Here is an 18,204-nt window from a genome sequence, read left to right as displayed (position 1 = left end):
AATATTTAAAGTCAAAAGTTAAGTCAATAATATCACTACTTATACGATTTGCACCAATGGACAAAGTGATTCATAAAGAAGGTTTAGATGTATAATTCATTAATGTTTTGTGTATATTGGCTGAAATATGACGATGATTAATGAACATGACAGAAAAATTATGCTCCTAGCATTACTGGCGTACGCCAGGTAAACCAATTGTTATTTTTATATTTATTAGGAAGCCAACGTTATATGCTAAAACATACATTTTCTTATTGAGTATATAAAAATAGTGTTACAAAGCATGTACCAAATACCGTAAGAATCTTGGGCAACAAAATGTATACCACGGTTTCAATGAATGAACATGTAGACGTCGAAACTGACAGAACTTATCATTAACAAATAAGTAATGCAATAGTTTTTCGTGTAACTAGTAACACGTATCCTCAACGATGTCAAATGCGTAAAAATACTCAACCTTCTACTTAACTTACTAACAGCAAAAAAAACGCACACGCATATATATTATAGATAGGATAGGGTCCTCTAGACTGATTTCGGCCACGGCATCCAAACTCAAGAGAGATTAGATTATATATATATATATATATATTGGTTTATATATCGATATAAATCAATAGTGTGCCAACATATCAACGTATTAATAAATCGAGAAAGTACACTGATGTTAAAAAAATGTAACATAATAAAGCTTTCATATGACAGGCGGTATTTCTATTAATAGCGACTGCAACACCGATGAGCGGGTTGAAGGATCAAGGTGTCGAGACGACGCTCTTAACGAAGTTACCGCTGGTTGCAACTCGCCGCCCGACCGCCTCGTTCGTTCAGATTTATGCAAACTCACTTTATTACAAGGCTGCAAAATAAAGAATTTTTGACTGTTTACTTATTCCAGACTGCCTATATCTTCAATGTTAATTATAATAAGGCTCGGAGTGTGATGTTATTAAATTTATTAAATGTTCTCAATTTACTTTGCCTACATTTATCCGAAGGATGCTGTGATATGATGTGATGATGCTGTTTAATGTGTGGTTGTTCCGCGCTCTCTTTATCAGTGGCGCGTTAGAGATATGCTTCGTTACATAGTTGTGTAGAAATAGTGTACATATTAAAATATTTCTTGCTACTTAAGATTGGAGTATTGGAAATATCAGCATCTGTTATGCTGGATCCGTAAGGCATTTAGGCACATTTTCAGAGAGTGGCAATATATGTTAAACAATAATTAATACTCTGCAAACAGAGTGCAACGCGAAAATATGCTCGAAAAATCATATATTTCATTTTTTATCATCATTGTCTTTGCCGTAACTAAATCACTCAGATACTTGATTTTGTCTCACTCGTGTTTAAGGACTGGTGCTGATACTTTATCTGAATAATAGCGATCTGTTACACAGACACTATAATATTTTGTATTATTTATATTTCAATATATGATATTTGCATACATTTCACAAACATCTATAGTTTATACTTTGTCGAGGCTAAGGTGTATGCACACAGCCACACATGTTGTCAACATAGCTTATGTTGCTTACACTAATAAGGGAATTTATTACAATTTTATTTTATTACAAATTTAAATAACAAGAATTTTCAATAGGAAATTATAAAAAATATTATAGGTACACAACAATAACAATAGAAGTAATCTTGCCACTATCGCCATTTTGGTTATTTCTGAGCCTTCGAGGGTTTAATCGTGAGGATCGCAAGATACCATCAAGATCGCAAGATAATATATTGCCATCCCAGGGCATATAAAAAAAAAAAAAAAATACTCAATGGGTTGACAATAGTTGCCCGTGAACGGCGACGGGACCTATTGTGGACGCCGCATGCGTTGACACATTTTCCCTGTCTCAAGTCAGGGAAATGACATTGTGAGGACGGAAGCCGTGAAGAAAATTGCTAAAGCGAACAAGCGGCAACATATTCGTCCCTTATTCTAAATCATATATTTTCGCCATTTGCATTTGAAACAAATAGATCTTAAAGCTAAAGTGAAAAATAAACTACAAATTTAACACCCACGTTTGTTTCTATTAGTATCAGGAATGTTAGTCCTACAAGGCATAAACCGTCCTCGCATGGGAAATCTAGCGATTTTCCCGTTACAATAAATATTATGATAGACGCAGACAGCATCAAGCCAAGCGACTTATGCGCCTGTACTGTGCTTATACATCTTACTAACATCCCCAATATCTTTTTACAACTTTAATTAATATATACTTGTTAAACTACTAATTTAAATTCTACTTGTCAAATTTAAAATTGACAAGTATAAAAAATTTAATTATAATATAAATTATATTTTAATTATATTTTTAAATAAAATTTAATAAATTAAAAAAGTTATTCACTCTGGTAAGGGCTATTTCTGTTTGACGAATAGATTGAAATAAAGTTTTCCAAAACTGATTACTTGTGGTGGTTTCGACTGAATGCTTGCTAGTCTAATTGGTAGCTTATAAAGGCCCAGATCCCGAGGTCCTGGGTTCACGGTATCATATATAGCTCAAAAAAAATTCAATAACGATATATCGACTTTTCGATTTTAATTTTTATTAGAATTTACTAAAAATATGATATATATTTCCGGAAGAAATTATCTAAATGAAAATTAAACTGCATCAAGTTCGTACCCGAACTTGCAGCTTGGTATAGCTTAGACAAACTAAGCAGACAAACAGACAGCAGATATGGCGACTTTGTTAAGTGTTTTTAAATTAAGCTATTTATTTTATTATTAATTACGCGTAGATGAACAGAAAAAGGAACATAAAATACGATTTAAAATAACAAGCTATCTTAGATCGGGTTACTACAGTATCGCTAAAAATAGTGCTCAAACATACCTTTTTTTGCTTACACATTAAATAAAATCTCATAAAGTATAAAGAAACAAATTAAATAAACACATATGTACCTAATATCTTTTGTCCACCTTAAGCAGCTTGTTATTATTGTTTTCAACTGTAAATAAAATAATTGTCTTTTCATAATAACGAGAATAATTGATTTGATTACTTTGATTTTATAATGGTGTGAAATTAACGTAATTAGCATTTGTAACCACGTGCACGTACGCCGATCCCTATAAATACGGTTGCACTATCGGCACTCGAGAGACCCACTCCACCGACTTCATCCTGAGCCGAGGTGCGATCTCGTAGGAGACACCCTCAGGATGGACGTCACGCGGAGCCCGAAACGGCTCCAATTTCAAAGCAGAGTAGTACTCGCCACACCGCCCGGCAACGCAATAGAGGCCAGTAAAGCCAACAGCATACGTACATACAAAAAAAAACGACACTCGAGCATTATTACTCGAGCCGCCAAACAGTACGGACCTCTCTGAGACGTTACGTTGCCCTTGGAATATACGAAGCGCAGCAAACAAGTATTTGACTTTTTATTTCGACGACCCAAATGTGAGTAGTCATCATAAGTTAATAGTAAAGAAGAAGTTAACAATTGAGACGTAAGCAATGCTGACCTTTACGGAGGTTCTTCATCCGTTACTTTTATAATCTATAACATTCATCTTATCATTTGTTGTCTCATATATATAAATACATCTTAAAACTTGTCCAATAATATTTCAAGAGGCTTTGTGTCGAGTAAGTAACTATCGCAAGTAAAACACAAGAGAATGTTAATTCCAAAGCTTGCAACAAACAGATACTAAAGAAAAACACTTCTGCTATTATTCAAGTAAATCGCGCTGATCTAGCAATATGAATAAGACCCTGTTTGCTTACTTGTCGCCATAAAGATTTTCATATCAGATAGTGAATCTTAATAAATTCTCATCATAGTGTATTAGCTTTAATTATGCGAATTAATAAATTCTTTTTAATTTGCCATTACATCCGAGTATCGAAAATTCACAAACCTGATTAAACTGAAATATCTCTGAGGCTTTTAATAATAAAATATATTTTATTTTATTTATTAACTCTTTCAACTATACCATTAATAATAAAACATTTAACAATGTCCTTATCAAACATTCAGATAAGTTTCACTTTAGCACTTTTACGAATATAGTCAATATATAATAGCTCTTTCTACGAGTTTTCATCGCCTCATTCGTTATTCATGAACATCTATATTTCATGTCGTATCGACTATCGACATCATGCTACTCACCATTGCATCAAAACGATCATTCATTTTATACACAATGCCCCTTTAAAGGCGTTAATCATATAAAAGAAAACCTAATATTTATATTTTCTTAGACCATATAAGGTCTTAAGCTTTCATTTTAATGAAATTTAATTATCGTATTTTGAAGTAATAACAACAACAATAATTATACTTTTTGAGTTAATTTATTGAATAAACACTATTACCCATTTTAAATATAAAATATACGTTTTAGAAGAGTTAGTGATAAGTAGAACTATACGGCAATAGTATATAGAGGCTTAATAAGACGGTATAAAGACTATCCTAATATAGCATTACATTGGTGTGCCTCGTTAATTGTAGACGTACAATAATCTCGTTATGTCATCACAACCTGTAGGTGACATACAATCAGGTTACTAATTACTTTTGTTATCAAAACAATCAGTACTTACCGCTTCAAAAACCCATATGATGGCTACGAGTAAAAGCGTTCCCAGGGTGAAATAGCGTCAGGCAGGCGGCCAGCCGTTCTGAATGGATACTAACCAACTACACAGGACATAAGATTATATATAATACACAAGTTTATATTTACGCAACCACAGGTGCTCACTGTTCCCTCTCTCATAATCCGAAGAGAAATCAAAGTCTAAGAAAGAGTTTAGGCCCATGACCAACGGCTTTTCGTGCTTTTACATGCTTTGCTACTGAGAATTTTAGGTATAAAACATTATTATTATTATAATCATCCTGACAAGGGCTCTGAAACCAGGACTTCGGGATTTGCGGCCGTATAAGTTAGCTACTACACCATAAGGTTGCCTTACTTATCACCTTACTTATCGGTATCATATTGCGCATCATACTTATAATAAAAAGACGTAACTCTTTTAAAAAAACAAATTATTCCAATTATCTTTTCTTTACTACATGTGTATATATTTCTATTTATTCTATTAATATTATATGTCCCTTTAAACTTAATTAAATATTATTGGAAAATATTAGTGTTAGGTAACTGTCCGGTTTCATTTGTGTTTTAATGTCTAGTAAACTGTTTCGACTTATTAGAAAATTGAATACACAGGTCGGCGAGATATAAATATATTTAACACATAATAAACCAAGAGCAGTACCTATAAACTTTTATATAGGTCATAAAAGAAGACACGACGGCAGACCTCGCCCTTCGATGACATTATGCTTCGTTTTAGATAGTCCACTAAATCTCTTTTAGAAATAAATATAAATATTATTATAAGGTACTATTTTCTATTTTACATAAACTGTTTAACACGTAATGTAAACCAGAATAAGAAAATAACACATTTTATATATATTAACTAAAATGAAGTTTAACAAAAGAATATAGATTATTGACTTATAATGTTTGTTAGTATTAGTATAAGTTAAATTAACAGTCTGGAAATCAATCTAAAAAGAAACATGCTGAATCGGTATTATAGAGCTTTGATCAGTCCAACAATTTTTGTTAATTAAAAATGTTGCCATCTATTCACAGGAAGGCTGTACAATATTAAACAAATGATACATTACAGAAATTAATCACATCAAAATAATCGTAGATTCTAATGATTTGTGTCCCCTGCAATAAAATTGTTCGTTACTTTAGAAATATTAAAAAATACCTAATAAGCAATGACCAAGGTATAGCCAGTATAAAAATATTCATTACTGCATACTTCATTGATAATAATTTTAATTTTGTTTTAATATTAATAGTTCTCTGTCTGTAATATTATTATTTTTTATTTTGCCATTTATGTTTTACTATTATGTATTTATGTATAATTAATCACTCCATTTAGTTATTATCATATAAAACTAAGTTTTTTTTGTATTTATGATTTAGTGTGATTGTTAGTAATCAAGCAAAAAAAAAACAAAAAATTAATAAATGAATATTTGCTTATTTCATCCTAAACAAAAAAAAATATCTGGTTAATAGTGATTGTTAACTGAATATCTAGTACATTTTCTCCCAATACGCCTCACTCGGCTCGTTGCAGCATAGAATGAATGAGCCATCAACGGAATTGTCTCCATATCCGAGTCCCGCACCGCGTCTCCCGCACATATTCATTCACTTTTACGAAATTAATATAATATGAAGGTCAGGATTATTAGTGTTTTAGTGACAATATTTTTTTAATATTTTTTATTCTCTACGTAAATATGTCACATAATTAGCAATAAATTTATTTCGTGTAGGTATCATGGAAACGGCTATAGCGATTTTACTCAAATTTTATATTAAGATAAGGTTACCTTGATTAATTTTATACATCAGTATATAAACTTAAATATCTTATCTTAAATTGCATTTTTCATTGCAGAGTCGAGTGAACCTCGGCCGGTACTTGTATTAATTATAGTTGTTATTACGAATATATTTTAAAATACTCCCCAAACACACCTTTGCACGAAAAATTTTAGGAATAAGCACATAAAATAAATATACGAAAATATTCTTCTGTTCTTAATTAAAATGAATCGAATACAAACACCCGAACTAGCTTATAGTTCTCTTTTGTAATTTATATCGTACTGTCATGAATGTGAAGCGTGATGCGTATTTATTATCTATAAAATCCAGAGTTCATTTAAATACTTGGTACTTGGAAATATAACAGCAATTCACTCACTTCACTATCGTCATTTTGTTCTCGAACATTTTAATATAATGAATTTGTATAAAAATGAACAACCTGAAGTGACGCTTTGTGAAAGGTAGGTAAAAATATTTTTTCTCGTTCAAAAAACATCCTTTATTGAAGCAGTACTTACTTCTATTATCGAAAGAATAAAATACGGTATAAAGCTCACACAGTCCTAAAACGTAGCGACAAGCATCAGCTCTAATATCTTTCCACTACATAACGTAATGTCGCACGCGCGCTAAATCTTTCTACCGCCATTTACACGCATTGCAAGGGTAAACAGAAATTTTCCCTTCAAAATATAAAAACCCTTTGTTCGCTCTAGTGTGAACACTCTTGTATTATATTTAATACTATCAAATTAGCTTTTCATTAACCCACGATTAATATATCTTTTCCAAAAAAGTGACCTAAGTTACCTATTCGTTTTATAAATTATTACATTATACATGACATAAAGCGATATTCCGAGGTCATGAAAATAAAATGAAACCAAGTTATTTAAGCACAGCAGTACATATTGTAGTGTAGTTCAACATCAATATATCTTTCTAGTATTATTACTATAAACTAATTTTAGTGCATTAACGTAGGTACCTTTAAAAACTTTATTTTATTTACATTACACTTATACTATTAATTAGTTTCCTGTACACACAAGTATAGTATGTATATATTATTTATCACTTTATTTCTATATATCTTATCTTTCCTTATTTTATATAGTTTGAAAATATCGTACTGTAAATCATATTTCAATTGAATATTAAAAAATCGCAGACGTGCAAAAAACGCGACATTTATAGAGGATTTATGAAGCATTCGACCTAAGGAATGAGATTTGTTTAAAATAGGTTGCCAGCTACAACTACATATACACCCTCATTTATTATGTTAAGGAGATTTCAAACTTTAATTTGGCTTTGTTTCCATCCTTAGCTTGTGAGCTAACAGACCGACAGAACATGAATTATTTTTAAAGTGAAACTTCTTATCGTGGCCTTGCGTCACCGACATGCCAATGTTAATATATTGAAATCGTTAAAAGTACAAATAATTTAAGTATTGTGGAAATTAATAAGGATAATAATCATTCAAATTTATTTAAATACCGTTTGGCTGTATCAACTCCCGCCTCTTGTCCGCCGCTAAGGGGGGGCGATGCTCCTTGACGAGAGGGGGGCGCTCCCCGATGCCGTTCAACCGGGCGTTTATTGCGCCGACCGCAGACACTATGGATGCCTTTAACTCCTCAAGTGCCTGCGCATCCTGCATGGTGTTGGCCACCGAATCGTTTGCCGCTGCCACCGTTGTTCGCATCTCCTCGCGTCACCGACATGCCAATGTTAATATATTGATATCGTTAAAAGTACAAATAATTTAAGTATTGTGGAAATTAATAAGGATAATAATCATTCAAATTTATTTAAATATTATTTATTTAAATTAAGCTGTATTAAGATTTTGTACCGAGTTTGCGACATACTGTGTATTTTGCTGAATACAAAGCTATATAATAATAAGGGATAGAATTATTACTTAGAGTGCCAATAGATGTGGAAATTGGACAAATATATTTAACAGTTTCAAGTTTGCACTTTTGTTGGCAGTCCCTATGATTGCCTGTTTTTTTTTATTTATTTGTTTTGTTATTAAAGCCTTTTTAAAGTCTATGTAAATTGTATCGACTTGTTTTTGATAATTTAGAGCTTTAAACAAAGAACTTGTTAAACTGAATTAATTTGAGCTTGTAGATATTGCAGCAACATAATAATTTCCAGGGCTCATAAAGTTTTTAGCTAAACCAACCAGTTCATTCATTCAACTAGCCAAGTCAATTCTATCGTCACTTTTAAGCTTTCAGCTCACGCATTAAGTGGATAAGGACCCGTTACATGAAAACTACGTACATTTAATATTTGTATACGAATGCTTTGAGTTAATTTTGCGGTCACTTGGATTTTATTTAAATAGGTACACTAACGAATTCATTAAGATAATACGACAAAGACATTAGAAATTTTTTCACTCTTTTGGAGTTAGTTAATTATCAGTTTTTGAAAGAAATACATCTTTAGCTACGCCAAAGGATCATGTCCACTTTTCATGGTATTTTTTCTTGACATGATGAGAAACTATACATATGAATATACATGGATTTCATAACTTCAACACTAGTACAAATAATGATACACGCATTTTGTATTTGTATCAAAATTCTTATTTATATATTTTATTTCAGCATATGCTTTTGGAAGGATTATTTAAATAAAAACAGAACATAAGTCATTTTTAAAGTGAAAACTTATTTATTATATATTCTAATTTATAATCTTAATATGTTGATTCTCTTACGAACTTTGTTAATAATAGTTACTTAATAGCGATATAAAATTATTTAAAGAAAAATTATAGAAAATGTCGTCACTGATTAGTTTCAAGATTCATTTTTAACGTTCCTGAATTTTGAGTACTAAACTTCGCTGTGAACTTAAGCCTTCCCGCACTCCGGATGACGTCTGCCGTGAAAGTGGACGTCATACTAAGTGCATGAAATTTAATATGAAATCGCACCTTCACGCAGGCTATGTTGATATGGATTACTTTATTTCACTTAGTGGTGGTCTTTGTGCACGCCTGCCTGGGTAAGTACCACAAGCACAAGCAATATTTAAATGAAGAGTCATCAAATTAACTAACATGATGGCCGTTAGATGATACTGGTGCAATTAGATATATTAATTCTACGTAACAAAACTACCATGTCGATATGTATATATGTGTATATTATAAATAATAATAAATTTATTTTCTGACACATTATTACTTGTAATAAATTAAAAGAATCATAAACCATTAACCACTTTATTAACCACACATTATGTACTATACAAATTTTATGCTTTAAATCAAATCTCTCTTATCAAAAACTTCACCACTGTAGTCACTCGGGGTCATTACCTAATTAAAAAATATATATTTTTCATTTGATCGGAGCGAAGTTTACAAGTTTCAGTGAATTTACGTCACAATTTTAATACCTCGTTATATTTTTCGCTGAAAATAAAATCTATCTGGTTATGGTTATTAATTAAAATTTTTAGATTTTGTTATTAAGTAGAAATATGAAATTTGTTATTTTTATAAGTTTTTCAATAATAAAAAATAATAGCGATATTATTTAAAATACAAAGAAAACTATTGTTCGCCCTCGGCTTCACCTGCATGTTAGGTAAGGAGAGTTTAGGAGATGTTATTGTTGGGTGGAGAGGTTGTTATAAAAAAGTAAGTGCCCTTTCTCGTGGTTCAAGCTTACTTCATACCAAATTTCATCAAAATCGTTTCAGTGGTTTACCCATGAAAGCATAACAGACACACAGAGTTCTTTCGCATTTATAATATTAGTATAGTTAACACCTTCAATAAGTTTCAAAATCAATTTTTATTGTTTAGTTTTTCTTACATAGGCTACTTTTTATATCTAACAACCCGGGGACAAAACTAGTTATATATAAATCTGTGGCAGAATGCGGCTGTTAATATTTGTCAAGGGTTTTGGTGTTCAAGGACACATTATTTATTAAGGACACATCTAATCTGGCACTCTGGTAATCGCTTAATTTTTTTCAATTGTTAATTGCAAAACACTATTTACTAGTATTTTTTTGTGGATAATTTTCGAAAAGCTTCGTAATCTATTAGACCTATGCGATGGCCGTCCTTGATGCAAGTTGTAGATTCTGCGGTTTCATTATCAGGGAGAGAGAGTGGACGAACGCCCATCCGCACCATAATGGTGACACGTAATCGTCGAATGCTATTATATAGCCAAAGAAAGTAATATTTTCAACCATTAACTTACCAATCGGTAAATTTATGTTTTTTAAAAATGTTTGTGCTCCAAGGAAAAAATATACATTTAGGCTTGATATAAATTAAGTACCAACATTTTATCACAAAAGTTAGTAAGAAATATATTTTAAATGGGTTTTTGGTAGCATTTAAACAAAACACAGAATAGTCCTAATTACTACATTCGCTTAAACTCTTATAATCTTCACTGTTCGCAGCATCACAAAATGTAATCTCAGCAATGTAACTTTAAAGTGGATACACCGGACAAATAAATGTATTTCTTCAGAATAGCTGATTCTATTCCAGTTCAAAACTATAAATAAAGGCGAACTTTGTATTTTTATGAAGCAACAAATACAATATTTAAATCCTTCGTTAAACAAAAACCTAAAATATGAGAATACATGTTCAAATGTATTATCTATAGCATGAAGTTGTTTGTAAAATAAATGAAATGTTTTACAATAATAAAATTTTGCTTACTACCACATTCGAGCCGCCGACGCGCATAAAGTTCTTAAATTGAAATGTAACATAAAAATCGCTCGTTTCATACGAAACAACCTTAATAAAAGCCATTTTCGAAAGCATGAAATAAAAAATAAACTCATATTACATAACCCATTAAATTTAAACAAAATTTGCAATAATTATAAAACAAATTTAAAAAAAATACAGTGTATATGTCTAAGTAACAATTTGCATAATAAGTTAATAATATTAACAATTGCATAAACTTTAGTCTAAACTTTAGGCTTTACTTTTCATGTTATGTAAAATAAAAGGTTCACAAAAAGTCGTCGGTCGTCGGCGGTTTGCTCTAGCAAAACTTTGTTACTCCCAGTAAAGTTTTCTTTATTCTTTATTTATTCTTGTAGTATTAAACCATCTAATTTCCCATAAGCAGTTAACCAATGTGTTAACTATTTATTTAATATCAAGGTTAAGCATTAATTGTTAAATAGTATTTATATACTCGTATTGCTTTCCTCTTAAGAAGGAACATTTAAAGTTTATTCCATCACACCACACATAGATCTAATATAGTAGAATAACTATTGTCCGACGTCATATCATATAATCTATCTAATTTTTATTCTTGTAAAACTTTTTTTTTCACCTATGCTAACAATAAAAAGCCGAGATGGCCCAGTGGTAAGAACGCGTGAATCTTAACCGATGATCGTGGGTTCAAACCCGGGCAAGCACCACTGAATTTTCATGTGCTTAATTTGTGATTATAATTTATCTCGTGCTTTACGGTGAAGGAAAACATCGTGAGGAAACCTGCATGTGTCCAATTTCACTGAAATTCTGCCACATGTGTATTCCACCAACCCGCATTGGAGCAGCGTGGTGGAATAAGCTCCAAACCTTCTCCTCAAAATGAGGAGAGGAGGCCTTTAGCCCAGCAGTGGGACATTCACAGGCTGTTTCGGTTCGGTAACAATATCAATGCATGTATTTTGTCATGTAGGTACAATTAGTGGATAAACCTGCCACGATTTAGTTTCGTAAATTGTGGATATTTTAAAGAATTGTTTAGTTTAGCAAGTTTGTTTTGAAACTGCTTTGAATAATATTTATAGGGCTTTACAGCACTGCATCTCAACCAAAAGCCTCACTTCCAAATAATACCTTATGTTGGAAACTTTATTCAAAGTTAAGATCTTAAGTCACATCTATTTTGCATAAGCATTGTAACTTTCTGAACTGTATTCATTTCATATCGTATTCTAAACTTCATTTTAAATACAATTCTCGTAATTATTTACAAAAAGTTTTAAAATTTTGTAATTAAAGCCGAGATGGCCCAGTGGTAAGAACGCGTGAATCTTAACCGATGATAGTGGGTTCAAACCCGGGCAAGCACCACTGAATTTTCATGTGCTTAATTTGTGATTATAATTCATCTCGTGCTTTACGGTGAAGGAAAACATCGTGAGGAAACCTGCATGTGTCTAATTTCACTGAAATCTGCCACATGTGTATTCCACCAACCCACATTGGAGCAGCGTGGTGGAATTAGCTCCAGTACCTTCTCCTCAAAAAGAGGAGAGGAGGCCTTTAGCCCAGCAGTGGGACATTCACAGGCTGTTACGGTTACGGACTTTAATAAAAAGATCGTGACAGATTTGGTGTAGCTTCAAAAGAGAAGGAACAGTCTAAAAAGAAAATATCTCCTAGCAATGAGATAGGCCAATCAGAAGCCGTCCTATAAACTTCTCTTAAGAAGAACGTTTGGAGCTGAAAACTCAGTGGTGCTTGCCCGGATTCATACGCATATATATGTATAATCAGATTTATGATTTTTTTTAAGAATCATTTGTATCATGTCAGTGATAAAAGAAAAAAAATAAAGTCATCATAGACTATTAGAAAAAAGGAAATAGAACGCGGCTACGGGCACGCACGGAAATGAAACAGTCCACAAACACTTCCTTCTTTGGACGCACTCACTTATCCGCAAACACTAAAATATACGTTGGCGGACCACAAATGTATTATCTTATATTTAATTTTTTTAACTGCTACTATTACGAAGCTTCAGATTAACGGTTAAAATATATCTTAATAATTATTAAATTAGGAAGCAATTCAAACTTAAAATATTCTTACAGTCCCATAAGAAATTCCAGCGAAATGCTTCGTCATCACGGAGACAAGTTGGAGTGACAGAGCCACTGCGTCACCTACCGTTCATTACCTTACCGTCTTGCGAAATGTACCTTTTAGAAGAGAAACAATTTAAAAGTAATCGGACATCTATATTCTATATAGCAATCAAAATTTAAATGTATAATAAAATTACTAACAAAATGCTTGTTCTATTTTTTAATAAGTTTTTTTAATTTATCTAGTATCTGAGATGGTCGGTTATTTAATTGGAATATTTTCCTTTCCAATGAACATAAAAACATTTTTATTTAAATTGAAAATACTTGCTCGATTTGGATTTAAACGTTGTTAACAACCGGAACCTGGGAAGGAAATAGTCTAATGCTATGACAGCGTAGGCTTGTAGCTAAAGGAAATGTAAGTCATTCAATAATGTCTAGAATAAAAATATATTTATATGAATAACTATAAAATAAAAGCGAAACATCGTTCTATATGCTTATAAGCATTGTCAAAATAACATTTTTTTTATATAGAATAGGAAGGCGGACGAGCATATGGGCTACCTGATAGTAAATGGTCACCAACGCCCATAGATATTGGTATTGTAAGAAATGTTAACCATCGCTTACATCACCAATGCACCACCAACCTTAGGAACTAAGTTGTTATGTCCCTTGTGCCTGTGTTAAGACACTGGCTCACTCACCCTTCAAACCGGAACACAACAATACTAAGTACTGCTGCTATGCGGTAGAATATCTGATGAGTGGATGGCACCTACCCAGACGAGCTTGCACAAAGCTATCATCAGTAATTACATTCCATTTTAGAAGAACATTTTTCTCAAAAATGGAGCATAATCATTTTATATTGAACAAAATAAAAATAATTTACATTACAGTAAAAAAAGAAAAGCTTTCCAAGCAGCCTTCCATTTACCTTGACTCTCATTTTTCGCATCATTGCTTAACGATTCCGTAAACAAATCTCCCTCTGGAGATTTGATTATTTGATATTTTTCGTGGCAGGTTGAATTCACTTATCTTGAAAAATATACTTAAATGGGTCATTAGAATATAATTATATGTTAATAATTATAATAATATCCTGGAACATTTTTCACACACGGCTATCTGATCCCAAATTAAGCTTGTACAGAGCTTGTACTATGGAAACCAGACAACTGACATACTACATATACTATTTTTCTTTTGTAAATACATACTTATATAGATAATTATACTAAGACTCAGGACAAACTGACATAGCTATGCACATACATATCTATCCTGGGTGGGAATCGAATCCACAACCTTCGGCGTGAAAGGCAAGCATCCACCAACCACGCCAACCGGCTCGTCGTTATACATTCAAATCTACTAAAAAAATATTGTATAAACATAAGGTCTGGGTAAAAATCTGGGTTTCGTTAAATTTAAATATTTTATACATAAATTATATTTATTTCTTGTGCGAGGAAAACTAGCGAAGTAGATACCGGAGCGCGCGCGGACCTGCAATACAGTCCGTGACCACGACAGATGCAGCAAGACAGCAAGTGTGGTTTCGGGCAAAATCCAAATATAAATATATAAATTGGATGGCATTTGGTTTGCCCATACTTTATTTTATTATAATTTGCTACAATTAGACACAAATAATATCATTTAGTTTTTCTTCAGTTATTTTATTAAAATTATAAAGATAAAAATGCTAATTCATAAAATAGCTACATACTTCATAAAAACATAAGATATGCGATGTGCGAAGAAATGAAACATGTAAATGTATATCTCTACATACGCATCCCTCTTTTTAAAGACAGAAAAAAGCCTTCAAAATATGCTTTTCGATCTCAAGTAAATGCAAAATAGGACATTAACAAGAAACATACACTATCTTGACTTACAAAGGTTACATGAAGGCAATTTGGAAACATGTCGAAAATGCACGGTTACTAGGGCAACATCTAACTTTGTGCCTACACCATTTCACCCTGCAAATGGAAAGCTTTTAGCTTGTAAACGAATTTCTATACCAACGATTCCGAGAGGGTTCACTCGGTGGCATAACAAGTCGTAAGATGTGAAAAATGCTTATATTAGAAAATAACCTTATAGTTATTTGCCTTTTATTCATATCAATAACCAAAAGTAGACTTACTTAGTTGTTAAAAAGAAACAATGTACGCTACATAAATTCAAGTAGGTACAATTCAAGTTAATCACGTAATATAAGAACTATTTTTAGTAACGCGATTGTTAGGCCTATGAGATTTGCTATGAGAACAATTAAAACAAAATAAGTTAAATAACTTCAAAATTATTTTGATTTGTGTGTGGTGTATTTTTATCCTTGTATAATTTGCAGTATTTGCGGTATTGATATCAATTATTTCGCTAATAATAAATTGTTTTTAATATATAATGTATGTCAAAAATAATATTAGAATGTTAAGAATTGCTTGACATAATGGTACAAGTGGACATGAATTGCAACTAGGTATGATGTGATAGTTTTAAACAAGTAAAAATATGCAATAATTCATCATTTTTCGTAAAATAGTTGTAACAATAAATTGAAACGTAACAATTTTAATTCAAATCTTAATTTTAAGAAGATTTATTAATGCATCTTAAAAAATCATATAGTCATTTTCTTTATCTTAAAAAATTGTTGATGTAAATTGTAAGGTTTGAAGATCCTTCGCTGAAAACCAGAGAGACGTCTTAGTGCTTAATTCAATAACAGTTTCAATAAGATTGAAGTTTTGATAATTAGTAGGAGAAAATATTTCATGCATTTATAACAATTTATTTTTTATTTAAAAAATGATGTTTAATTTTAAAACAATTTCTTTTAAAAATGTTTACTTTGTAAACTGCCTAGTTCGACTGAATAGCAAAAAACTAAGTCTCATTTTGCTCAAAGTAGGTACTCGCTTCACTTTCAACTTTCGTAACTTTAAAAATCATAGCTGCTGTCCATAAAAAACGTCAATTTACTGCAGCATCATACCTAACTACAAGTAAATGTAACTTATAGGTTTACTTTTTACATCAAAGTATTCAAATCGTTAGCATAAACCAATTAATAGTTAACCTTTGGCATACTTTGGTAACTTTTTCCAATTACCTGAATAATTTTAAATTAAAGTATTTTATATTTCTTCTTCTTTCTGTCATTATATTAATAAATAAATCAAACAACCGTAATCATTTTTTATTTTTTTTTATACCATATAAGTATTTACACTGGCTTATAAATCACTAAAAACGTTTAATGATTTTGTCAATTTATTATTACAAAATAATAAAACCATTAAATATTGCAATAAGCGCAATCTAAGTTGGCCGACCTGGCGTTACTTTTGCGAGATTTTCATAAATGTATAAGAAACAATAAACGACATTGAATCACTTCTACTTTTGTTATTAAAAACTGCCACTCAATATTTTCAGATGTAACTTAGATCGCACTTATTGTGATAACTCTTAAAAAGTATTATTCACATATATATAAATAAAACTGTATATATATAACAGTCTTATACTAACATTATATAACTTTTGAACTTGACAGGATTAAATTTTTTGACACAAGGTCAATCAATAAACAGTCTGCTTCATCGATAACAACTAACGGACAAAAATGTGAACTAATTTTGTCGCTTCGAACGTGTAGACAGTGTTGCCAACGTAGGCGATTTTTGGCCATTTAGGCTACTCAGAACAAGAATCGGCGATGAAAAAGTTTAAAAGGCGACTGGTCGCCAATTAGGCTACTTCAGGTTAGGTTTTTAAATAATCCGAATGACAAATAACGTTAGAAAGCTTTAAAAGTTTATTAAAAAAATCAATGTTCACGCGAATATTAATGTGTTTATGTGTAATTTAGGTACTATTTGAGATGGTCACCCTATTTGTTTATGATTTGTTTGTTTCGGGGAATACCCTGAATTTGTCGTAGCTATCATGTAACCAAATTTAGAACGCAAAAAAGTGATATGTATTCTGACTGTAAATAATGACTACCGCAATTATCTATATTATACTGACCAAATAATTCATGGAAATTCAAGTTACATTTTGTCACTTGCACTTCTCCTATGCAGTTATCGTGTAGTTTCAAAACTATTTTACTGTAATTAATGTAAAGGCATAGTTTCTGTGATAAATGGGTAAACACGGTAACTATATCAAGCATTGACTGACTGGGAAAAATTACTAGCGCTTAAAAGCAAGTCGTCGTTGAGTTAATAATATTTTGATGGCATTTAATTTTGAATCTATCATATTTTCTAAATTATTTATTTGATTCATATAGAGTAAAGGACAATTTAATCTGCTTTTAATGCCAAAGCTAACAAACGAACTATTAATGTAGATAAGGATTAATACTGAACAGAAAACAGCTTCAAAAGTAACGTAATGTTTTGAACATAAAAGTAGTTATTTTATGTCAATCGTACGAGACACGCTATCGGAGACTTTTTTGTAGCATTATTGTAGATCTACAATTCTTTAGTACATTATTTTAATGTTTCTCTGCTTTACTCGCGTACGCTGTGTAATGGAGAAAAATTCAATGATTTACTTGGTAAAAATACTTACTATTTCTGTCAACAAAGCCAAAGAAGTTAAACAACGATGCAGTACATACCAATTAACGTGCAGTGGTGGAAAAAATTCAACACTTGGCACCAAACCACATATGACTCTCAACCAGCAAACCCAACATTGAGGATTTTCCCTGTCAGTTAGGGAAAAACCCATTATTGACCAAAAAGCTATTATGAATCAATGGCGCGTATTAAGCACGTTGCGCATTGAGGAGATAATCGGAACAGCTGCATGTCCTAATGACATTGTAAATTTGAGGATACAAG

This window comes from Nymphalis io, chromosome 3 (genome assembly GCF_905147045.1).
Source record: "Nymphalis io chromosome 3, ilAglIoxx1.1, whole genome shotgun sequence".
NCBI lineage: Eukaryota > Metazoa > Arthropoda > Insecta > Lepidoptera > Nymphalidae > Nymphalis > Nymphalis io.
The sequence above is the reverse complement of the archived record's forward strand: the minus strand, read 5'-3'. Positions refer to the sequence as shown.